This window comes from Cebus imitator, unplaced genomic scaffold (genome assembly GCF_001604975.1).
Source record: "Cebus imitator isolate Cc_AM_T3 unplaced genomic scaffold, Cebus_imitator-1.0 Scaffold145, whole genome shotgun sequence".
NCBI lineage: Eukaryota > Metazoa > Chordata > Mammalia > Primates > Cebidae > Cebus > Cebus imitator.
Genome location: NW_016107460.1, coordinates 2,228,336 through 2,254,914, shown reverse-complemented (window position 1 = coordinate 2,254,914; position 26,579 = coordinate 2,228,336). Strand labels below are relative to the sequence as shown.

Sequence of the window (26,579 nt, the reverse complement as noted above, 5' to 3'; positions counted from 1 at the left end):
CAGTCTCTCAGTCTTGGAATTCCCAACCCCAGAATCATGAGCAGAATAAAGTTCATTTCTTTATAAACTCCCAAATCTCTGGTGCTTTGTTACAGTAGCGCAAAACAGACTAAGACAGAAAATTGCTACAGAGAATGGAGTTGCCGCTTTAACAAATACCTGAGAAGTGGAAGCAGCTTTAGGACTGGGTATTGCGTAGAGGCTAGAAGAATTTGGAGCATCAGGCTAGTAAAAGCCCAGATTGCTGTGAATGGAGTGGTAATGGCAATTCTGGTGAGGGCTCAGAACAAGACAAGAGCTGTAGGGAGAATTTAAATCTTCCTAGGGATTACTTAACTGGTCATGGTCAGAATATTGGTAGAAATACAGAGTGTAAGGGCTATTCTCATACAGTGTCAGGTAGACATGAGAAGCAAGATGTAGATGGTCCCCAACTTAAACAATTTTTTTTACTTTATGATGGTGTGAAAGTAATATGCATTCAATAGAAACAGTACTTTCAGTACCTATACAACCATTTTGTTTTTCACTTTCAATATAGTATTCAATAAATTACATGAGCTATTCCACACTCGATTACACAATAGGCTTTTGTTTATAGGCTAATGTGAGCATTCTGAGCATGTTTAAGGTAGCTAGGCTGAGCTGTGATGTTCAGCAAGTTAGGTGTGTTAAATGTATTTATGACTTAGTATTTTCAACATAGAATTTGTTTATTGAGATATAACCACATAATAAGTCAAGGAGCACTGGGAAGTGGAATAAAGGCCATCCTTTATTTTAGTTATACAGTTGTAAAGAACTTCATGGAACGATGTCCATGTCCTAGAACTTCGTGGAAGGCAGAACTTAAGAGTGAGGAACTAGGATATCTGGCAGAAGAAAGATATCTAAGCAACAAACTGTGCAAGCTGCCGCATGGCTTCTTTTAGATACTTACAGTAAAATGAAGGAAAAGAGAAATGATGTAAAAATGGAATTTATAATTAAAAGGAAAGCAGAATGGAAAGATTTGGAAAACTATCAACCTGACCATGTAAAGAATAGAAACGTTTGTTTTTATTCTTTAGGAGAGAATACTAAGGTATGGCCAAGAGACATTTGCTAAGGAGATTCATATGGATAGAAGGAAGCAGGTTCTACTCATCAAGACTATAGGACAATAGGCATTTCAAAGATCTCCAAGGCAAGTACCTCAAGGGCAAGGTTTCCAGAGAGGCACGTACATGACCTCAACATTCACTACCCTACACTGCCTTGGGACTCCACTCCTGGAATTCTGGTACAGCACCCTTCAGCTGCCCTGGGCATGGTACAAGGTGAGCTGAGGTGTGACTTGACCTGCCACTCCACAAGGTACAAGCTATAAATCTTGGTAATATCCATATGGTGCTGTTTCTGAAGGCACACAGAATGCAAGCGTTGTGGGGCCATGGTGGCCTCCATCTAGGTTTCAAAGGACGTTACAGACAGGCTGGGGGCCAGGCAAAGACTTGTCACAGGGGTAGTCGCTGCAGAGAGTCCCTGCTAGAGCAATGCCTAGTGGAGCCATGGGAGTGGTGTGGCCCCTGAGACCACGAACCACAGACTCACCAATGTCCAACTCCAGCCTGGAAAAACAGCAGCCCAGGACTTTAACCTGTGAGAGCCGCTTGGTGGACTGAGCCCAGAAAGGCCACAGAAGCAGGGCTGCCCTTATTAATGGGTTAATGTCATCACCTCAGGAGTGAGTTTGTCATTATCACAGGAGTGAGTTCAGTCCTCTCTTGCTATCTCTTGGGCACACTGTCACCATGTGATGCTTTCAGCCTTATTATGATGCAGCAAGAAGGTCCTCACAAGACACATCTCCTTGCTCTTGAACTTCCCAACCTCCAGAACTATAAGCCCAGTTAACTTCTATTGTTTATAAATTACCGATTCTATGATACTTTATTATAGCAGCGTGACATGGACTAAGTCCCTTTACCATGATAACTTATAAATCTCTATCTCTATACCATATGACATCACATCACACAATGGAAAGAACATGGATTTGGGGCTTTAACAATACTTAGGTTCTTTAACAGGGGACTTTGTGAAGATTTATTGAAAGTAAATTTTCCAGTTTTACAAATTAAAAAACACACAATGAGAGAGGTCAGATGAATTTCTCACTCAACTCCTAAATTGGACCTGACCCAAATTACTAAGAGAATGCTCAGTCTAAGACTTCAGTATAGAACAGATTTCAATAAATGTTTATTAAAGTACTTTTTAGAATCCCTGCCCAGGACAGGTATTAAAAGAAACAAATTCTGAGCTGAGTAAGTACTCAGGGGTTGGTAGTTACCTAATGTTTTCTTCTCATAATTTACTTAACAGTTCTTTCCAAATAATTATTCGATTGTCCATTAAGTATATATTTGGTACAGCAGAATAAAACAAACAAGAGCGGTACATCAGAGTAAACTGGCCTCTTCAATTAGCATCTCAGAGTCTTTCAAGTAGACATCCTACCTTAGAGGATATCAAAGTTTGTTTGAAATGGAAACAGCCTCTCCAAAATGAGTCTTCAAAGATTGCAAAGTACTACAGAAGAGCTTTAAATTTAGGCTTTTTTTCTGTGGTACTTTAAGTACAACAGATGGATCTTCATAGTTAGCATCACATTTGCATTTTTCTCTCCACAAAAAAAGCTAATAATCTTAGAAGGAGAATTTAAAAGCATCATCCCATCATATTTTTATTGATCTTATTTATAATTTGTATGCCAAGTCTTCTTTATGATACCTATTAGTTTCAATCCTCTCCTGGGAGATTAACAAATTTACAAATGAGGAAATGAACGGAGTAGTTAGGAGCACAAACTTGAAAATGACTTTAGGATGAGAACTCATTGGAAGGCCCTGATAAAGCGGAAGAAATCTTAAGATTCAGATACAGCCTGAAGTCCATCTATGTAACCTCCTCCAACAGAGTAGGCCTACTTATCTTTTGCATACGTTTCTATGAGACTCCCATCCTCTCCTTGTGCACTGTAATTCCTACCGCTCTGAACCATTTAGTTGAAAGGTGTTATGAAATAAGATAAATCATGGAACAAACTGTCCTCATAGGCAAGCTCTCAAGCTCTCCTGATGTATAGCTGGAGACAGCTGTTGATGAACTACAGTGGGTGCAGGAGTTTAACAGATACCATCAGCAGAGCACAGAGTTAGCAGAGGCCCTAGGACATTCAACACGGGACAGTATACCCTGAGAGAACTAGGCCAGTGTAAACAAAGATCATGTCCCAGCCATGTACCACAGCCAACATTGTATATGAGGATCTCAGTGATCCTCATAGCTTCCCTATGAGGCTGACATCATCCTCATTTTGTAGATAGAGAAACTAACATTTAGGAAAGTAAACCATATTGCCCAAAGTGCTCTAGTTAAGTGGCAAAGTGGTATTTTCATTTAAAATCCCATCCAACGCGAAACTTCACCATACTAAGTGGCATGCCATTTTGACTTGTCAACTATATGCCATAAATTTGTTCTGGTAAAGGTTTTGCTTTAATTTGTCCATATCCAATCCCTCATAATCAATAATATAAGTTTGCAAGTCACCTGAATAGGGATTAGAAGCGTAATCAATGACCATGAAACAGGAAAGATAAACTGGTCCACAGAGAAATTGAGCCCTTGACCTTAAGCTCTCCAGAGCTGAATTCTAACCAACTCAGTTAACTAGCCACAGATTATTAAATGAACAAATCAGAGCCCAAATCCTTTCAAACCACAAATCTAAGTTGGCCCTGTATAGGAACACAGAGTTAAATATGTACTGATTTTTTTTTCATATCAGATGGGTAATGTGCCAACATCCTAACAAGGCTAAAGGAGGCACATGTCACACATTATGGTAAAACTCATCATCACGCTTATGAACCACAAAAGGATCAGTATGCACTGATTTTGAGTGTGCCTCATTTAGTACAGTGCAGACTCTCTTGCGTATCCCAAAACAGATGAAATTATAAGGGAAAATGTTATAACCTTTTTTTTTAACTTTCTCTTGCTGTTCATAATGCCTATACTTCGCTACATCTTTTTTTTTATTATTATTATTGATGTATCTAACTTAGGAATCAAGTGTTTAAGAAGATCCTGGCCACACCACCAATTTTTCATCAGACTCATTAAACTCCACCCCATAGGTAAGATCAGATCTTGAATTCTTGAGTTGGAGAGTACTCCATGAAAGATACTGTGTGTCCTAGATGAAAAGCAGTAATCTAACCAATAAGATATGTAAGCCCAGAGAGCCTGAAAGAAGAATCCCCTTTCCCTCACCTGTTGCTACTGGACTTCAGGTATCTTAAACAACACATGGAGTATACTCTGCACCCAGGACTCAGCCTCACCCAGTGGCACCAAGGTCACTCAAGGGTTGAGTTCTCACAGAGCAAGAGAGGAACAGGGAAGGATGTGAGAAGAGGGAGTTACATCCTCGATCTAGTATAGTATTTGGGCCATTGCTTTTCTCTACCTCCATAAATTATCGATAATTCTGAAAAGTCTAGAAAGTGAGAAACAGAAAGGATAAGGGGAAATTATAAGAAAAAAGGAGGGAATTCATGTGGGATGTTCTTCCATTCCTTTTTCCTCAGTCCAGACCCTTCACATAGTCCTCCCATTTTCACTCTAACTCCTTGACCCAGAATACCTGTGCTCCCCTCTTCCCAAACTCCTAATCTCCTTCATTGTAGCCAGGCACCAAGTCAAATCAATCACACATTCGGAACTGTGGGAGTCTCTTCCCACTTCTCAGGGGTGGTGGTAAGGCACAGATCTCAAAGCTACAGAGTTTCAGTAAGAGCAGATTTGTTGCTTGCATTTAAATTTTTGGAAGCCTCACTTTTCATAGAAATAAGTTCTCCAAGATGACTCAGTTCGATAGCACTGTTATTCAGTGTACATTTTGTGTTAAGTACGCTCTTGTCTATCAGGCTCAGATCCTACATGTCATAGTATATTCTGAGGTCCAAACAAATACATTATGGAACACGACCTGCTTCTATGCAGGAGCTTTGTCTGTACTGTCTCATGCATATTTATTCATTAGTAGGAAAGTGGTGAAGTTTGCAAAATAGAGAAAGATGCTTTAAAGAGGCGGGAACAAGGTTATCTAAAGAATCGGGTGCACTGGCTAAATCATGTAATTAGGAAAAGTAAGAGCAGACATTAGGCACAAGAGAAATTCATCATTCCCATTCTACTTTCATTTTCTGTAAATGTTGTACAACTTAATGTACAAAATTGCTATGATTAGGTTTGGTGGTAGTTCTAGATTTAAATATGGAAAAGCCTCATTAACAGAAATCACATGGCTATAATTCTTTTTAACAGAATTTTTGGTTGTCCAAACCATCATTCATGAGAGAACTCTAAATTCAGACTGGTGAAATACACTTTTAATTTACTGATATTAATCCAACAAGATCATTTGGAAATATTTAAAATGCCTATAACGGGAATAATTTACTGGAAGACTATAATGAATTATTTAATGTGCTTTTTTTCAGGACAAAACTAAGAGTAATATTCTATTTTGTAAAGGGGACTAAATTTGCAATGAAAGGAGCTTACTGGGGAGCCTGGCCAATTGAAAGCTGGCAAAACAATGTGGGCAGATACATTAGGAGTCATCTGATCTGAGAAGATAATCCCAACACTGTCAGACCTTCCAAAACTGCCTCAACCATGCCAGTGCAAAAATGGAAACTTATTCCTAGTCTGCAGCTTTAATAGGGCAAGGGAGGTGCTACTTGCCTCACAAAGTGGGGAGGCTTTTCCACCGCATCTCTGCTGCGTGGGCTGCCAGTGCTCACAGATACAGATGTCCACATCAACTGTGAATTGATCATCTGCTCTGAAAGACCAGTGATATTCCTTACCACATTTCATGACTATTACTTGAAATATGCACTAAACACATATATGTAAAATGTACTTAAATGGCAAACCAAAGACATTAACACCTAATTCTAAACCTGACAAATTAAATAAAGTAATTTTTACTTACACAGTTATAAAGGGTTAGCATTATAATAAAAAATGTCCTAATTTGTCTTGGTCAAGGGTGTGAATGGATATGAAATTAGAAAATATGAAAAAATAGTATTGATAGGAAAAGTATTTTCCAACATTGCAATTGTTGTGATTTTCCACAATATTATTTACAGAAGTAGATTTGCAATTTTGCCATTTGAAAAATATTGTAACTGTGAAACAGTTAACATTCAATTTAAAGTTTAGGATTTAAAATGAGCTTAAATTTATGCAACAGACTTCCTTACCTTTAATTTATACGATGGAACTTATTTTCAGGACAGAACATAAGAGATATATACAGATTGAGCAAATCATCCAAGCAATTAAGATTTCATTATTGTGGATACCACTGGAGACCACACTGAAAACTGAGTGCTATCAACTCAACCTAAAGATTTAAAAGTCACAATATCTGTGACTCAGTTGCCACGTCCATCCAAGGTCAATGGTTAAGGGTTCAATGATTCTGAAAGTAGCAAAAAAAAAAAAAAAAAGGAATTTCAAACTAAGATAGAATAGTTAGCTAATTTCCACCATATTTGGATCAGATTTACACTCCCTGGCTTCCTCCTATAACATCTCATTTATCCACAAATACTTATCTGGCAATCTTACGTATTTGGAACACAACTGAGAATCAATTAGTCAAGTCACAACAGTCAAGCCATAAAACTCTTTGCTCTCCCTTGGAGAGGAAACTCATACACCATCGATTTCATAGAATATTTGCTTTTATGCTTTACGTAAAAATATTACAAATTTGGTGACCTGTTTTCTAAATCCAAAGAATGTTAGAAGCCATAAATAAATGGGGTTAGGACTTCTTATAGATCCCATGAGAGCAGAGATACAATAGTAGACAAAATAGAAAATCTTTTAAAACTGACCAAAGCTTAAAAAGCACAATATTCTGAAGATACTGCAGTAAGAACTAATATAACTCAATCGGTTTCACTGGCATCATGGTATTACCTTCATGGTAGAAGAGTTGACGTCCATTCTGATGTCTGATTCATTCAGAAAGTTCCTATTTTGTTTGTTTTGGTCAGTTTAATGAGCTGTAAAAGTACTAATCCATTTTAGAAGCTATCCATTTAAAAGGCTTAAAACAATATGAATATGTATGTTTGTGTGGGGGGGTGTAAGATATCTACCTAGATACAGCTATATAAAGAGATACCTGTATCTCTATCTATCCGTGCTTAGATTCTAAGAACTTCAAGAGCCAATTTTGCCTGCACTCAGTGGGTGCTGCTAGTACATCCAGGTGCACTAAGTGGGTGGCTTCTTGATTTGAACCATTAAATAGTGAGGTTTTGGTAGAGGTCTGAACTAAGTGAATACCATTTCTGTAGGTCAAGAACAGTCAAATATCAGCCATTTGATACGGCTCCAGCTAACATTATTATGGGACATTTTGTGATCTGTATAATTTTCCCATACAGTATTTTACTTAGCTCAATTATAAAATTAGACTATAAACATACAGTAACTGAGCAGTAGGGACCCTGACCTGGAAAGAAAAATGTGATTAATGTCACAATAGAAGTCAAAATAATAAAACAAAAGCTTATATTTAAAAGGTCACATATTAGGACCCTCAATTATCACAAATTTACCATGAAGAGTTTTATTCTAACTCACACTAATACTAGGTAATATTTTATTTCTACTCTCTGGAGGACAGCTGGATTGTAAACACCAGTTGCTGGCCTATGAGTGCCCAGGAACGTGCACTGAAGCTAAAATGAAACTTGTCCAGTTATTCTCCCAGTCACGAGATCCATTTTGTATGTTTATTTAGAAAGGGGAAGAGGAGTGATTAAAAATCATTTACATAGTCAATGGAAGATATTAAGTTTGTTCATATTTCTAGTAAAAAAAAAGAAAACCTGAACTTTTGTTTTATTCTGCAGCAACTAAGATATTGGGTGATTAATAATGGATACCGGAAAAACATCAACTGGCATTATGATTTTCAAACAAGTAAATTGATTTCCAAGCTGGGATATGCTTTGTGATTTAGGAAGATCAGGCTTTATAATCATTGATAACCTTTTCTGAGAAACAACTGACCCATAGTCAACCTATTACATACCCTAGCCAAATAAAGAAAACTGTTCCACAAAAACCACGAAACCAAACTTGCACTATTGTAAGCTATTAAATGAGCTTGTTTTGAACTCAAATGTATGTTATTCAGAAGATTAAAGTAGTACATTTAGAAAGTACATAAAAGTTGTTTATAACAAAGCATGGCCTTATAATGATAGTTTAATTCCTTACATGTCCCATCAGCATATGTCTCTACTGCTAATATTTTCTTTTTAATAAGTCTCATAAAGTAGACTGAACCAAAGAGATTCTCTTTTCCTGGTCCTTTTTAAAGTGTTACCAAGTTACACCCTTTGCTAATATTCCTAAAGATCTAAAGATTCAAGTATATCCATGTAATTCCAGTTAAATATTATGAGAAAAATCCTATCTAAGCATAGTAATAAAACTATAGAAAACGGAAGTGTAAAACTACAGGAAATGTGTGTGTGTGTGTACGCACGTGCCTGTCCATATGTGTTGCTCTTTTGAGAAGAGATGAGTTTAAAAAATATTTTTGGACTAGGGCCATGAACTGAATGAACATGATCTTCATGAAGCCTTAAGAGGAACCCTACACTTTACAGAAACAAAAACTTTCTACAGAAAATTTGTGATGTACAGCTATATCAAGGTAAAAAAATAAAAATAAAAAAAGAAAGAAAGAGAGACAGAATATATAACAGAGAGTTTAAATGAGGTCAACAGAATTACACCAGCTGGTCCCACTCCCCACTGGGCTGCAGGGGGAAATGAAGCAATCCACAGGACACAGGTTTAATCCAGACAAGGCTTCACAGAAAAAGAAAATCAACACAGCAAATTGCACTGAAAAACAATCTTCAGCCAGTCCAGATTATGGAGGAATAAAAGAACTGAATATCTGAAATGCTTGCCGTTCAAAGAGAAATTCTTACATACTAAGCCAGTTAGCCCAGGTTTTGATACAAAATCACCAAATTCAGAAATACTGCCTTCAACTTAGAGAAGAGAAGGGGGGTGGGTGGTCACACGTTTTGGTGAATGCAAATATAAAAGCACAATTGCCTATATTACAATAATTCCTTTAAAATGTAGAGTGGAGCAGTAGGGAGACGCTTCTCCCTTTCTTCACAGATCCCAGTGCAGTCTCACATGTCTATCGGAATGTGGGGTGACAGGGGGACTTTGTGCAGGGCTCTGCTAGACTCATTATGACGATACTCAGACACTGGGCGTCTCGCACACGTTCCTCTCTGCTGCCTCATTCAAACACCGCAGTTAAGATGCTGAAGACTGTAATTCAAGCTAAAGGAAGAGTCATAAGAATAATGGCCAGTGCATAAATTTAGATGTGAAAAACAGACATCTCCATTGATAGTATTATTGGGACAGACACTCCATTTAAAAACAGAGCATCCTAGTCCTTTTCCCTTTATAATGCCCTCCTCTTGCTTAGCTGGCTCTGTTCTCTTTAGTTCTGTACCATCTTCTGGTTTTGTCCATCTGTCTCAGTTTCCTTCCCCCAGAGAAGTGTGACCTTAAGGCTACTTGTGCCAGAGGCAGCCTAGGAAAAACTGAGATGCCAGGAACAAAGAGGCCTCCCTACAATCCTGACCTTTCAAAAGCTTTTTATGAACACTTGGCATAAAGAGAAGACTGCTGACTTCACTCACCTGCATATACCAGGCAGAAGAACACAGAAGACTATTCTTTTTTTGGTCTTACCTCAGAGTTGGGTTGTTCTTCCATCTAATAGAATACATTTTCACTGGCTTTATTTGAAGAACTACATTTAAGTGACGGTATGGCAGTTATGGCTTAAAACAAGCCTAGTTTATTCAAATAAAATATCTAAGCAATATTTCATTTAATTTACATTGCAGCAAAAGAATAAAAGATATCATCTAGCAAATTAAGAAGGATGAATGGAGCTATATCAATTTTCGGCTTATGCAGTATTTCTATAATGAGTAGACTTGAAGTGTATCATGATGCGCATTTAACTCATGTAGCACCTTTTGCCTAAAAATAGAGAACACTTTATCTCAAAAAGCAAATAAAATACTTTATGTGTCATGATTCTTATAATGTTTAAATTTTTAAAAAATTACATGGATTATCTTATTTAAATTTCACTAAAATATTCAACATTGGCAAGGCAAGCATTAGAACCTCAGTTAAGGAATACAGACTGATAGAAGAAGCAACTAAGTGAAAATCAGGCCACACCATTGGTAAGAGAGTATTTCTACTTCTACCCATGACTAACCACTTGATATGAAGTGATTCCCTTGCCTTCCCTGGGCAGGTTGTCCATACATTCGTTCTTTAACTCAACAGCATGTGTGTGAGTTGAACAACACAGACAAATTAAGGCAATGTTTACCATGACTGGAGAAAGAATTCAATAAGCAAGTCATGTTCGTGATATGGTTAAGGAAAAGAAGAAACTAACTTTCTCTTCAATACAGCTCTAGCTCATTGGCCACCAGAGAAAAATGGGATAAGCCCAAAGTCAAAGTCAAGCCCAGGGGTTTTGAGTGTATATGCAGACTTCCTGAGATATGCTTCAATTGAGTTCTTTTATTACATCCCCTGGGCAAATGCAATTGATTTCAGAATTACTGATTGCTTTGGATGGTCCAACCCAGTTTCCCTTCATCCCTGGGGATAATCAAGAGCTGATTTCTGATTCTCAAGAAAAATGGAGAATTGAAGGAATATTAGATCTCAAACTACCAGTATAATCCTAATTTGTCTTATTATAAAGTAGTATATTTCTATAGGACAGGTTAATAATCCAAAAAATGAAACTAAGATGATCAAAACCTATAGTTAATACTTTAAAATACAATCAACACCATTTGATCTTCTGGATTGGTGACACTCCAATTTATTCTCTCTAACATTTCCTTAAGAGTATAATCAAAGGATGACTGGGTAAGAGCTGGGTTCCATTTTGGTACTTAATTCTTTCTGTAATTGCATTTTAGCACCACTGAATTACCATTAGTGCTTTAAAGAGCTGTCTTTTATGGATAGAATGAATTTATTATTACACATATTCATCACTTTTGTCTTCCTACTGATATGTTTAAGGAGTGGAGATACAATATTTTCATCCAATAGGTCACAATGTATATAATTGCTGGCATTTTAAACTCATCTGGAAAAATAAATGTTGTTACTATATTATTGTAGATTGTAGAGTGTCCTTCACATTTTTACTTTCATTATTTTCACTTCGGAGATTCTGTTAATGAAAGTCAAGTGCTCTTCCACCCAGTGAGGATACAGGGGGAAGAAGCTGTCTTTGAATCAGAAAATGGGCCCTCACCAGACACTAAATCTGCTTGTACATTGGGTCATGGGCTTCCCAATCTCCAGAATTGTGAGAAAGAAAGTCTTGTTGTTTAGAAGCCACCCCGCCCCTATACACACACACACACACACACACACACGTCAAGTGGTTTCAGCTGTTTCATGTTTAAATCCTTCAACAAAATGTCCTGGGCCCCCAGAGCACAGAGAACACTTCTCCTGGAGCAGCTACAGCTGGGACAGCCACAGCCTCTCACCCTGAGCTGCAATCTGGGTTAGTCATGGAAGAACACAGGGAGTGAAAAAGTTGAAGTTTCACAGCATGCTCTGAAATAATGGAATATGAAGATACACACTGCTCCCATCAAAGAAGAAAAGGTATGACTTTTTTTCCACATACCATCAATTTTTGTAGCATAAAAATACCTAAATCATTTGAATCCCAAATCCCATTTTCCATTTTGTCAAAAACAATGACCTTTTTTCTAAACTGCCAAGAGTTTCATTAGTTCTAGAGAGAGTAGACATGTTTGTCACAGCAGCAATGACTCCTGCTCAGAAACCTAAGGAAGAGAAATGGTTTATGAGGACAATAACCTGATTTTATTTCACCAGGGAACAAGGTTTCCGAGTCTCTTGTTGCTTCTCCCAGTCAATGTAATGTATTTATCAAATGCTGCAAAGTGATTACTTCATCTGCTCCAGCCATCAGAGGCAAATAAGATTACCATGTGAGACAGCAGAGAAAGAGTTGTTTTTTCTAACCACATTAAAGCACACAGCCCACATTGTTTAATTGAACAAAACACATAGGAAATAAATAAAGAAATTTGATTAAATTTCTGATGAACCATGTTACGAATATGGAAACACATTTATTTAAATCCATATCATCGCCATCTAAGCAGGACACAAATATATTGACTCTTAGAGTTCTGACTGCCAGAGGCTGGAAGTGGAAAGAGCTGGAATGTGTTACTCAGAGTGGTTAACAAGGAAACAGAAACAATCTAGTAGCAAGCAAGAGAAGGACACAAGCTTCCTGAGGGCAAAAGCCATTGCTAACTTATTTGGTCTCACATCTAGACAAGTGTCAGTTTCTTAAAAGTGCCTATTAACCAACCTGAGCCACGTCTTCCTGGGGATAATTTGCAGACTAGCAGAAAATTGAGCCGTTTGGAGATAAATATATTTGTTCCTCCAAACTTCAGAGGATCGTTTAGAAAATAACAATTCAAGGATTTGACTTTACTCCCAAATCTGGAAAACGCTAATATTAGATAGCAGAAACACAGAATTTCACTTCTGATAAATTGGGAAAAGTCAAGAGATCTATGAATTTCCTGGCTTGAAGGAAATTACAAAATTCTTTACAAAATATTAATATATAGAATGAAATGATATATAATTAGGATAATATATTATGACCAAATGGGATTTATCCCAGGAATGTAAGGCAATTAATGTAATTCGCCATATTAATGGATTTTTGACAAAGATGTCAAGGAAATTCGATGAGGGAAAATAGAGACTTTTCCACAAATAGTGCTGGATCAGCTAGATATCTGTATGGAAAAAAACAAAAGAACCTCATACTACATTCAAAAATTAAATGAATTATTAATCTCAACATAAGAGCTAAAACATTAGAAGAAAACACAGGAAAAAATATTTGTGATATTAAATTTATTAAGTACAAATTATAAAAGAATGATAAAACGGGTTTATCAAAATGAAAAATCTTATATTTGAAAAAACGCAGTTAACAAAAACATAAGGAACATACTAGGAGAGTATCTTTGCAATACATACGTCCAACAAATAGCTTATATCTACAATATATAAAGAACTCTTACAATTCAAGAAAACAATCTAAAAATGAGTAAAAGATTTGAACAGACACTGTGCATAAGAAGGTATACAAATGGGCAGTAAGTACATGAAAGGAAGTTCAACATTACTAGTTATTCAGGAAATGTGACTTGAAATCTCAATGAGATATCACTACACACTACTAGTCTGGCTACAGTTAAAAAGGCTCACAATACCAAGTGCTAGAAAGGATGTGGAGCAAGTAGATCTCTCATACATTGCTAGTAAAAATGCAAAATCATACAGATACTTAGGAGAGCAGTATGGCAACTTCTTGTAATATTAAAGGTACACTTACCATATGACTCTGCAATCCATTTCTGTTTGCACAAAGGCAAAACCACAATGAAAAAAAGCAGGTATGTGGTAAAGGGAGAAGGTGACTTGGTGACTTTTTAAGACAAGGGAACTGTTGTATATTTTGACAGTGGTGGTGACTAAACAATTGAACAGCCAAAATTCCTCAGGCCATACCCTTAAAATAGGGGAATTGTACTGTATAAAATAATACCTTAATAACAAATAAAAGTTAAAATTACATAAATATTCCTATTTATCCACTGACTGTTGGTATTATAGAAAAGAACATAGAAAATGGCCACAGAGTAACACGGTTAAATTAAGATTTTGAGAAAAGAGTGATCAGAAATATTGATCCTAAAACGTCAAGTCCAGCCCAAATAGACTACCTTTCACCACTATAAATGTCATCCAAGAGCTTTGATTATATTCTGGGGGAAAGTGTTATAAGCCGTAAGACAGTAATAACAGCAGATTCTAGGTGCATTCAATTACATCATGGAGAAATAGCTTAATCCTGTAACAGATTTCCAATGACAGTTTGCCATTAGTAAACCTTGAAGAAGGGGAGAAAAAAGGATGGGAGTGGTGAAGAATGGAAGAAAGAAAGCTAAAGAGGAAAATGAGAGAGGAATGCCAAGCAGGAGAAAGAATAGCTGACAAAAACCACAAAACAAAACAAAGCAAAACAGTAGAAAAGTACCTGCTAGGAGAAAAGGTTATGAGAAAAGCAGAGGAAGAACTGGGCAATACAAGTAGACACACATCTAGGAAAACAAAAGATGTGAGAAGGAATGTTGAGGGCAATGAAAGCAAGCAAGCCGGACGTGGTGGCTCACAACTATAATCCCAGCACTTCAGGAGGCTGAGGCGGGTAGATCACTTTTGGTCAGGAGTTTGAGAATAGTCTGGGCTACATGGCAAAACTCCTCCTCTACAAAATATACAAAAAAATTAGCCAAGCATTGTGGCCTGCACGTGTAGTTGCAGCTACTCAGGAGGCTGAGATGGGAAAATCACCTGAGGCTGGGAGAAGCTGCAGTGAGCCGGGCAACACAGAAATAGCTTGTTTCAAAAAAAAAAAAAGGCAGGCAGAGTCAGACACCAAATACAATGGGTAGAGAGAGAGAAAATAACTACAAACTAGGAAAGAAAAAAAAGGAGGGTTAGGAAGTCCACATTTGGATGGGAACATGAGACACGAGACTTCCAATATACTATTTCGTTGTAAAATTAAAATATTGTAAGGAAATACCAAAGAAATAACTTGAAGAATTACTTTCCAGGTGTTTCCAATGTACTTTTTTTCTTCCTATGAAATGTAACCTTCCTGGGGCCTTTTAAAATCTTACTTGCCTCTCTTCAATGTAAATAACTTAGTTTAAGGCATGGTTTCCCTTCCAAGGACTTTTAATTTATACGTTTTAATAATTCTCTTCAAGGCTTTCAAAATGTCCATGAAATGACTTCCTACTACAAAACAGAGGGACAACAGGCACATAGATTATAAAGACTTGCCTGTGTTCTTGTTCCAGGTCTGTCCGTAACAGTTGGACAAGTTTCTTAATGTGTGTGTGTGTTTATGTTTGTGTGTGTGTGTGCGCGCGCGCAGGCATGCATGTGTTGTGTGTGTTAACAAACCAGTTTTCCAGTTCCATTTACTTCACTCTGTTTTCTTTCTCCCTTACTCTTTCCTGTTTTCATTTATTTCATGCTTAATTAATTCTATTTCATGCTTTTACTTTTCTCTTTCTTTCCCTTCTTTTTCTCCCTTCCAACAAATCTGAGAACATGTGGAAGACTGAGCACTGTGCCAGCTGCCAGGGACACAAAGTCACAAGTGGTTCTACCCTGCTCAGGATCTGGGCTGGCTGGAAGGTAGCTAATTCATCAGTAATTTTCAGTGCTTTAACATTAAGGAGAAACAACTATTGACTGTTCTATCCTGCAATATTAACCTTTGAAAGCAAAACTTTCTTTCCTATGGGAATTTAAACCTTTGGGGTACAACATTTTTCTTAGTTATACACTCTTATTTGCCTCCCTAATGTCATGTCTTCACAGTTCAGATTGGAATTTTAAAACTCAGCCTGACAAGATAGCCTGAGGGTCCCACAAAGTTGAGGCTATAAACATGATCATGTGAACTTAGGGATAATCATTTGTGGCAACAACAAAAACTCCAGCAACCTAAAACCTAAACACCTTCAGAAAAATGTGCCTCATTTTAGCAGGGGTATTGATGTGTAAGAAATTGCTAAAACTAGGTTTCACAATATCCTAACTGGTGTTGACATATCAGTATACCTTACAACTCTTCTAGATTTCCACAATTATTATAAAGAATGTGGAATAAGAGGATTTTTTTTAACAAAAAGATACATATCTTTTCGTCTTAATCCCTCCCCTTCTTAACTTTCTTTACACAATTCAATTAATGCCTTGAACATCTACGGAAATTTCTCTTCTCATGCTATGACTAATTGATCTCTGCAAACCATCAGGTGTTTCATCCAAAAGCTCACATCATAGGATGCTCGGTAGTTTACTTGTTACAACCCATAAAACATGACAGGCTCAAGAAAGAGCATAGCTCACATCTACCTTAACACAAGTCAAGGTTCAAGAATCCAATGGTAGTAAGATAATTAAAAGAGCTCTGATCAAATTACTTAATCAGAACTCCAATCCTTTCCTTAGTCTAAAGAGGTGATACAACAAGAGCCATGGTGGAAATATTAAAAGTGCTGGCTTTTGACACAATGTGAGCATTGGTCTAAGCTTGAGGGCAGAAAACAACCCAAACAGGCAGCTGGCGCAGGATTCACAGCATCTCTCTCTTAGCAATTCTAAATTATGATTTCTTAAACAGCAATAGTGGGTTCTTTCAAGTTACTTGGTACAGAACCCAGAACAACATGTGTGCGTCCTTAATAAACAGTATCTGATGGCAAAACAAATGCAAACATTGTTGGCTGTTTTGAGAGTCATGCTCCTTAATGACCTGAACTCCTAACAGACACTCTACATACTAGCTCCCTTGAAGCAGACATTTCATTTGCTCTTTGAAAATATTAATAGGGAGAAAAGACTTGCTCTGTGTTTCTGCCACTGCTTTAAAACAAGACATGCATGGTGCTTTTTTTTTCTAACTTTTATTTTAGGTTAAGGGGTGCATGTGAAGGTTTGTTACAGGAGTAAATTATGTGTCAGGGGAGTTTGATATACAGATTATTTTGTCACCCAGGTGATAAGAGTAATACCTGATGGGTAGTTTTTCAGTCCTTGCCCTCTCCTACCCTCCAACCCCAAGTTTTCCTAAGTGTCTATTGTTCCCCTCTTTGTGTCCATGTTTACTCAGTGTTTAGCTCTCACTTACAGGTGAGAACATGCAGGATTTGGTTTTTCTGTTCTTGATTAAATCGCTTAGGATGGTCTCCAGGTCCATCTATGTTGCTACAAAGGACATGATTTTGTCCTTTTTTATGGCTGCACTGTATTCCATGGTGTATATGTACCACATTTTCTTTATCAGGGTAACACTGACGGGCATTTAGGTTGATTCCATGTCTTTGCCATTGTGAATGGTACTGCAATGAACACACATGCACATGTGTCTTTTTAGTAGAATGATTTACTCCTTTGGGTATATACCCAGTAATGGGATTGCTGGGTCAAATGGTAATTCTGTTTCAAGCTCTTTGAGAAATCTCCAAACTGCTTTCCACAGTGGCTGAACTAATTTCCATTCCGACCAGCAGTGTATAAGCACCATTTGTGTAATGTTTACAGCTACATCCATGAGGGCAACTAGGGGAGGAGTCTGGTTCCATAGCCCACAGACAAACTGGAGAACTTTAACATCATAACAAGTTATCACCCCTTCAGCAAATTTATCTTGACAGCTGAGACATTATCAAAGATGATTTATATTCAGAGATGCTAAGGCTAGTCTATGCCCAAAAGGAAAAATAAACAAACAAAAAAGCATGACCTTTAACTAGTTATACCCGGGGAAGGGAGCCAAAAAGGGTGAAGGTGACGGGACAGCTGGGAAACCCAAAAATAAAACCTACCCAGAAACCTGCTGCTGAAGTATTTGCACTAAACAGTCTCAGCCCAGGATACATTCGTACATCCCATTGCAATTTCTTCTTCCCTAAATATGTGCCTATTCCAGGCATTTGCCATATCATCAACTATCAATATTTTTTTTTAATTCCCGAATTCTTTAGGGTTAGAAATCTCTCACAACAAAGATAGAAGAGTCAACTAGGATTCACTTAAAAAAAAACTGCCCTGTGGCTGAGTCTGTCATCTGGGAATGTTTCAAAGTCAGCTCTCATCTCGAGGCAGTGCTTAGCAGAGGTGGGGCTGACACTACTGGGTCTCCCGCCTCCAACAGGCTCCAGTCTCCTCTCACTGAACTACAAATTCTCTAACTCTCTATGGACAGAGCAGACACTCAGCAACTAATTCCATTTCTCTTATTATTTCCCTCTTCAGACAGCCTGGGGATGACACTGTGCTAACACCACCTTTGGAAGAAGAGGCAGCTCAACCCTCAGAAACACTCCCCTAAGGATTTATTTATCAAATTGTCACCATGATAACTGTTATAGCCAAGGCTTGATCCTTCAAAACAGTGCTGCCTTGATATACTATAGTTAGTTAAAATTCCTTTGCTTTGGTTTCCTTTAAAAAAAAAAAAATGTGTGTCCTAGTGTATCACACACCACAGCTTTAGGAAATGTTAGCAAACTGCAAATAATCTCTCCCTCACTTAATTGTCAAGATGTTGAAAGTCGTTTCCTTCTACAAATATGTCCAAACTCTGTTATCCTATCCCTATAAAGTTATATATCATTCAAGGGCTTTTAAGGAAAGTGCACAAACCTGTATTAAGCAACAAATAAGTGCCACAGACCAGGCTATGTACTTTTCATTACCCTCTCACTCTGTGAAGTGGGCAGTGGACATTCCTGTCTCTGTTTTACAGATAAGAAAATAAAGCCAGGCAAGTCCCACAGCAGTACATGGCAGAGGCAAGAATCTAATTCAAGTCTGCGTCATTCCAAGTTCCAGGGGTGTCCTTTCCAATGCTACTGTGACCTTCAAAAAGCCTCAGGAATTTACGTTTGTGGGGACAAGGTGAAAATCACCCCTGAGAAGCTTGGATTCATTCTTCGGGATGGGGCTCAGGGTGCTACCATGTTTAACTTCAAGGAAAAGGCTTAGTCAAATCTGGCGGTAATCGTATAAACTCATGCTCTCCAGTTCTCCAACAAGGGTGCCATAAGCATGTTCAGGAGAGAAAAGTAGCTCCCAAGGAAAATCAGCATCCCAAGGGAATCACATGGGTGTAGTCTTCCTCTACCTCACCGATAAGGTGATCTCTGACAGAGACAGGAAATGGGCTTCATCACTATTGTCAACCCAGGTTGAAAGATGATTGGAAAGATTCTGGGCCATGGCAAGAATGCAGAATCAACCAGCAAATGCTCATGGCCCTCCTTCACTTATATGTTTGGTATGAGTCTGGTCATTATTTCAACCCTGTATGACTCAACTTCCCCTACCATCAACCCTACAACTTCTCCCCAGTCGTGAAACCATTTTGTTCATTGTTAATTTACACACTGTCAAACTGAGCTGAAGAAAGGTACAGCTAAAATCTACACTGAATCTTACTATGTTTATTCCACCAGTTTTTATATAATTATTAAAAACTCATCAATGGTAGTCTTAGAAGAATACTATTGATTATAAAACTATTCAGCAAAACAAAAGAATATCCAATATAAAGTAATCTATTCAAACTTTCCTATTAATACATATCATGCCTACCAATATTTATTTGAGGTAGGGGTAAAGGTCATAGTACCTTAGTCTCTAGGTAGGTGCCTCCAACAGATCATGAATCCTATTGTAGGTGTAGAGGCTCCACAGTTGAATGAGAAAAGTCTAAATATTTCAGCCACAGACTTTCAATTAGGCAAGTTAGGAGAGAAAAGGGCAGGGAGGTATGAAACTTCATAGTTTTCATTCTTTGTAGTGGGGAATTCTCTTGCAGTAATTGATTTACTGAGGGTTCTGCTGCAGCACACTCATGCTATAATTGGTTGCATGCAAGTTAACAAGCCCTGATTTGTGGACTGCAAATATGACATACTGCAGATAGTCTGCTATTCCTGCCCACCTGGCTATAGGATTCTAGACATGCAAATTGAGCAAACCTAATATATTGATGCTGATTCGAAATGAAGGTCCTTATTATACAGAAGTAGCCCTTGTGTTGCTGTTGACAAGGCTATGCCAGAATTGAAATTTGGAGCTATAACTCATACATTCTACATAAGTAAAATATGCAAGGCACAGACGGCACTGTGAACTAGGGAGGTACTCAAAAAGGTGAGTTTTCCAGTAGGTCTGTGATTTACATTTTTTTTTTTTTTTTTTTTTTTTTGAGACAAAGTCTCACTCTATTGCCCAGGCTTGAGTACAGTGGCTTGATTTTGTCTCACTGCAACCTCCACCTCCCAGGTTCAAGTGATTCTTCTGCCTCGGCCTGGTGAGTAGCTGAGATTACAGGCATCTGCCACCATACCCAGCTAATTTTTGTATTTTTAGTGGAGACGAGGTTTCATCACATTGGCCAGGCTGGTACATTTCTTTTTTTTATAAGCTCAGCAATTAAGCAGTCCATGAATTAGGACTCAAAAGAGTGTGCATTAAAAAAGTCTCCAGTAGAGCATAGAAACTCCATGAGAATGGGTGGATTATGTAATACTAGAAGTGATATTTGGGGCCAGTTAAATCTTTCTAATAACAATTTTGATACAAATCAATAAATTGAGGGGCTGCTGGAAATAGATCCTATATACAACAGCAAAGGATAATCATTTCACATTTGACTCAGACCAACAAAGTGAAAATAGCTAAACAGAGAAGGAAATAAAATGAAACTGAAGATAAAACCATAAAACAAATAGTTACTAAAGACAATTAAGATGGAATTTGGAATGAACCACAGTAGTTAACCCTATATGAGAGAATGCATGTAAAAGACATATTTTAATACTAGCCCACTACAAAAAAATGTAGAGAAGCCCAAATCTGCAGTTCTTTTATTCTATAACATGAAGTCTATTAACTAACAGCATAGTTATGCTGTTTTCAAACTATAGTTTGAAAGACTCAACTGGGGAAAAAAAAGCACAGTCTTTTTTTTTTTTTTTTTTTTCTGTCTGACCTAATGTCTTGACTTGCATTTTGAATATTTGGTTACTACAGAAATAGAGTATATGACCTATTCCAGAGAACTGGGAATTGTGTACTTACTTCACTCCTTAATCATAACATACACTGGGGGAAAACACAGCCTTAACTGTTATTCAAGTTAATTATACTGCAATGAAATCTCAGACTCGTATACTGAAGGAGTCCTTCAGATAATTCAGTGCATCTTATATCTGGGAGTACTGTCTTCTAATGGGGCACTTATTAGCTAAAGAAGAACAAAGAGCCCATAATCTTCAGGAATGACTGCTGTCAAACAGCATAAATCAGAGACCACAATTGATTAACTAATTTGAGCAGTAAAGACAGACTTAGTTGCTATGGCAATAAAGAAAAAATGGAAGATTTGATCACCTGAGAGATTCATTCTTCTCATGGGATTTCAGAGAAATCAGAAACTACAAAGAGAAAATGCCCACCAGCTTATCGATTGTAGCCATAAAATAATAATATTTTGTAATCACTTTTTTTGAAGTATTAAAATGGCTTTTCCAATATAAATGTTTAGAGTGATGGACACTGCTAGCAGCATGCCAACTTATCATTCACAAGACATTCAGCAAGGTGATTCCCGGACAGAACATGAGTTAGAGCTAAAAGATCCCAGGCTCTTGCCTGTCTCTGTGACCTCCAAAGAACTCATTCCCCTAATTTAGGAACTACTTTTCTAACATACTCCAAAATTTCAAATTACTACTATTTAATTAATGCAATTTTAAGTTTAAAAATCAGACTCCCACAGTCTTCAGATCATATCCCACCAAAATGCTACCCTCAGTGCCAGGCACCCAATTCCAAGGGGAATAGTTCAGAGTTGAGCATGTCATAGAACTAGGGTTGCTTGTCTGGAAAATGACTTAGTCATCTTGTCTGAAAATATCTGAAATGCTCATTCGTAGGAAAAGACGTCTCAAGTCCATCCCATGTGGTTTACAGGGCTAGAATTTCAGGGTGGCCTCACAGAACAGAGATAGCACATTATGAGGATCCTGGCTTTGAATCAACATGAAGAAAAAGGAAGGAGGCAGCTGCATGGTGAAAAGAGTTCCTTTCACTGCAAAAGATTCTAGCAGCAGTTAGCAATGACCTAGCAAGGTGTATGTCTGGAGGATTTCCTTGCACTGCTCAGAAGATTGAACTAGACAGGATGAGTGGCGGCTCCTTCCACCATCCTGTGACTGGGATCCTAAGTGTGGCACTACTGGGTTGAATGTTCATGGTCTTCCCTGGAGCCCTGTGCTCTTGAAAATAGCACTCCCGTCTCGAATGCCAGCCTTTTGAGTAGAGGGGTTCCCCTTCATGGGGGAACAGCTACTTCTTTCTATTCTTCAGCTATCTTTCACTAGAAGAGATTTGGAGACATGATTTAGTAAGTCTTAAAAACATTCAGCCTAAATGTTTGGATCTGAGTTTGTTTGTTTGATTGATTTTTCTAAGGTTCTCTCAATATTGCCACATAATTCTAGATACTCCCAGACTGAGAAAAATGGAACACTTAGGCACAACGGGCCACAAGGGGAAGAGGAATATCTCCCAATCTAGGTTCACCTCCACTTGACATCAGCATGAATTCAAGCTGAAAAATGTTGATTATGCCCTGGGCAATGCAAAAGGACTGCTGCACGTTGCAAGAAAATCAGGGATGAATATGTTTCTGTATTTGTACTTTATCATGTTGTTTAAAAGATTTGAAGCACCTTAAGAGTATGGTTACTACACAGGTCCTGACCTTGCAAAGGTCACAGTATGGAAAGATCCATTTAGTAGTTTGGAGCCCCAGCTTTGGAATCATATGGCCAGGTCTGAACTATTAATTAGCCAATGGCAAATTTTGTGACTCTAGGTGATTTGAAATATCTTCTCATTTTACAGTATTTACAAAAGTAATTAAAGCCCTTGCTTTTCATTCTCATACCCATATGCAACAAGTAATAAATGAGGATCTATTAATATATAAGACTTTGCACTTCATTGGCAAACACTTTTCTAATCAGATTTCTTAAGCATTTTTCATATAAAGACACAGCAGAATAAATTACATTTGTTTTTCTGATGCAGGTTTTTCTAAGTAACTTCAGGTAACCATATGTCAAATATATAAGAGCTAAACATAGAAATTCTACACGATCATCATTCATCTATTTGGTTTGTTTTATGTCTTACACTATTTTGTATAAATTGATCTTTGTTACTTAGTGACAAAGTGATAAAACATATGAGTGTGCCATGTGAATAGAAAAACAGACAAGTCTGATAAAATTAGACAAGGAGCTACAGCAAATATGATCCCAATTCACAGAGAGAACCCGAAATTTTCTTTTTTTTTTTTTTCCTAGATAAAGTCTCGTTCTGTCACTCAGGCTGGAGTGCAGTGGCACAGTCTTGGGTCACTGCAACCTCCACCTCCCAGGTTCAAGCTATTCTCTTGCCTCAGGCTCCCAAGTAGCTGGGATTACAGGCACCTGCCACCACGCCTGGCTAATTTTTGTATTTTTAGTAGAGACAGCGTTTCACTATGTTGGCCAGGCTGGTCTTGAACTCATGACCTCAAGTGATCTGTCCACCTCAGCCTCCCAAAGTGCTGGGATTACAGATATGAGCCACCGTGCCCGGCCAGGTGAGATTATTCTTTTCTATCTCCTTTGTGCCCCACCTTACTCTTCCCCTTAACTGCCCTTATTCACATATGATTCCCATCTTTCTTCTAAACCCTAAGTCTCCTCAGTTTGGGTGCCATGTCTTATTTGTGTTTTTAGTACCATGCCTGACATATGGAAAACATTTCATACACATTTGCTGAATGAGTGAATGAAGGAATATCCTCCCAACTATTTTCAGCATTCATCTTTCACAAATTTTGAAAGGTGTCCACAGGGTTAAGGATTCCTCTTGCCTGTGTTGTGGTTCGGCAAACAGTACCCTGAAATATGGCACTTTGACATGCTGAATTAAAGAAGCAGCCTCAAGTTCTCTCTGGCCAACCCCCCTCCTGTCTCTGATTCCTCTTTCTCTCTAAAAGCACTGCATGAAGCTGTTCTCTGAAGTTCCTCTACCTACCTGAAAACTAGATCCACCAATCAGAAATGCAAATAGTTTTGATCTCTCCCTAAACTTGCATTAATTAGAGAAAATTAAATTCACATCATAGAGGAAGAGACTGAATATTAAACACCACACCTAGAGCCCAGATGAACTTTGTCCCAAAGTACTATCTGTTTATTCCCAAAAAGAATTATTTGCTAATCCTCATCTGAGCATTCGTCTCATTCACTCCCCATAAAAATTATTTACCACTCTTGAAATTGCCTTATTCTCCCCATCTCACCTTTCCCTATGAAGAAGGGTAAATAAGCATCTGGACCCCATTGGGCTATTGAGGAATTACTTTCCTGTGATCCTGTGCACATTAAATAAGTTTGTATGTCTTTTCTATTAATCTGCCCTTGCAAGGTCATTTTCAGGAAAGCCTCAAAAAACAGAGGGGAAGTCTTCCCCTTTGCCCCATGCCTGTCAAATGAATACAGTACTTGTTCCTCTTGGTTCCACATCCCTTACATTCAATGCCAATAAAGTTTTCCTCAATGGCACTGCTCCACTGCTATCTTTTTCACCAACCTACATAAACCCAAGTCTTCACATTTATTTTACATAATGTAAACCCATTGATTAGTGTTAGCTGATCTGTTGCAAGCCTATGTATTTGATATTCCTTTATCTTGTTTCTCCTAATTCCTTTCTGAAAATTCATTACTTCTTTCTTCTTGCTTATTCTCTTATTTTTCCGTAATAGAAAAATGAACATTAAACAGTTCCCTTTATAGCTGTTTTGGAGTAATCCTGAATTTCTCTCAGTTTTAATCATTTGATCCCAAAGAGTAAGCTAAGTATGGGCAGCAGGAACTGGGTGCTTTGATATCCCTGGTGCTCCAATCAACTGGAGAACCATTTGGTCTTGAGCAATTCCTGGGGCGGGGGGGAAGTGCTGGCTGACTTCTCGAACTGGGCCAAGAGCCATGAAATATCTTAACATTTCTGTCAGTGGCATAATGCTTTCATGATGTATCTCTTTATCCTTGGCCATGTCCTAAAAATAATGTCATGGTTTGCACTCTGAAATCCATAAGGATTATTCATATCCCCAGGAAATGGTCTGAATACACCTTCCTGATCAAAAACATCTAACATTACCCTTTTACATTCTCGTTAACAACCGCTTATGACTTCTCTGCATATGATTACAATTCTCAGAAGAAGCCAAGTCTTGGACTGCTTTTCATGTATCAAAAACTCAATGTTGATTTCATAAAGGAATTAAGGTTATGATCAGCATCCTCATTTCACCATTTATACAGCTGGAAAATGCCCAATGTAAACCTATATCAAGTTCAAATTGCAACACTATATCAAATAAACCCCAAAACACTGTTTCTAATGCTAGAAATATTTTAACTAAGTTAGTATGTCTCAGGTTAGCCTAACTGAATAAGGCCTAGGATAGCAATAACTCTTTTATGAGAAAAAATCCTATTCATAAAGGTTTTAACTATAAGGCACCAGTCACCACAGCAAGACATTTCTTCACTCTCTTACAAGTAGAGCCATCCTCAAAGTACTTCACTCTGCTTTTGTCTCCTGACCTTCCAGTAGGTTCTTTTCCTTCCTTCCCCACCTCTCTCGCACTTGGTAACCCTGCAACACACGCGCTATCTGCTGCATGCAACTTAGTGTTCAAAATACTTCTGAGACTGAGATTCTTGTGGCCATTTAGTTCATGGCTCTATCCCTACCCTCTCCTCTGCCATCTGCAAACCACCCACCACCATGTACTTTCCCTCTTTACCAGTGTAGTTCAAATAACCCTGGTTCCTTTCCTTCTTCAAGATGGCTGATACCTTCCTTTGTGGTGTTACATTCACATCCATTGTGGAATATAGGGGGCTCCCCCAGGATGCTTTACATCAGGCTGCCCACACCTGGGCATGACCCCCAAATCCTCCCTATGTCAGCCCTGTTTCCTTGCTCACCTTGAGGGAAAGCAAATGGGTTCATGCTCAGGACTGAAAATAAATTAGAAAAAAAGGTCATCAAGAGCATACAATAATCTCTGTCTTTGGAAGGCCAGACAGGATAATAGAATAAACTTGTAGTAGATGTTTGTGAGTTTTGATTGACCAAGTAAGCTACATAGAGCTTCTCAGCAGTGTGAAACATATAATCAAAAGGTAATTAATTTCTCAAAGAATTTGCTGAACATCTGCTGGGTACTAGGCACTGGGGAAACCAAAGATGAAAATGCAACATGTTGTCTCTTCCTACAAGGTCATTACCACCAGTTGTAGTCCCAGAGGCAGACAGGTACAATCACACTGAAGTAGAATTGCTACTGCAGTAGAGACACAGCAAAGCACTAGAGGGCTCAAATTATCAGCAATTACTTACGCCTCGGGGAAGACAAAGATGTGAAGGAACATCAGGAAAGTACTGCAGGAGGCAATAGTTATCTGCAGAACTTAAAGTGAGTAGGCATTTGAGGCTTGAATAATCCAGCTAACCATTTCCTTTCTCTACTCACTTAAAAAAAATTATATATATATATATATATATATATATATATATATATATATATA

The 26,579-nt window shown here is 37.9% G+C and overlaps 1 protein-coding gene and 1 non-coding gene across 4 annotated transcripts in view; both read right to left on the bottom strand.

Annotated features, from left to right (window-relative positions):
- LHFPL6 (LHFPL tetraspan subfamily member 6) overlaps positions 1-26,579 on the bottom strand; it is a 256,249-nt gene that overhangs the window by 97,192 nt on the left and 132,478 nt on the right. The gene's annotated exons all lie outside the window — the stretch shown is intronic.
- Positions 3,830-3,930, bottom strand: LOC119473292. Its single transcript, XR_005202497.1, has one exon. It is a non-coding gene; the product is annotated as a small nucleolar RNA U13 (small nucleolar RNA).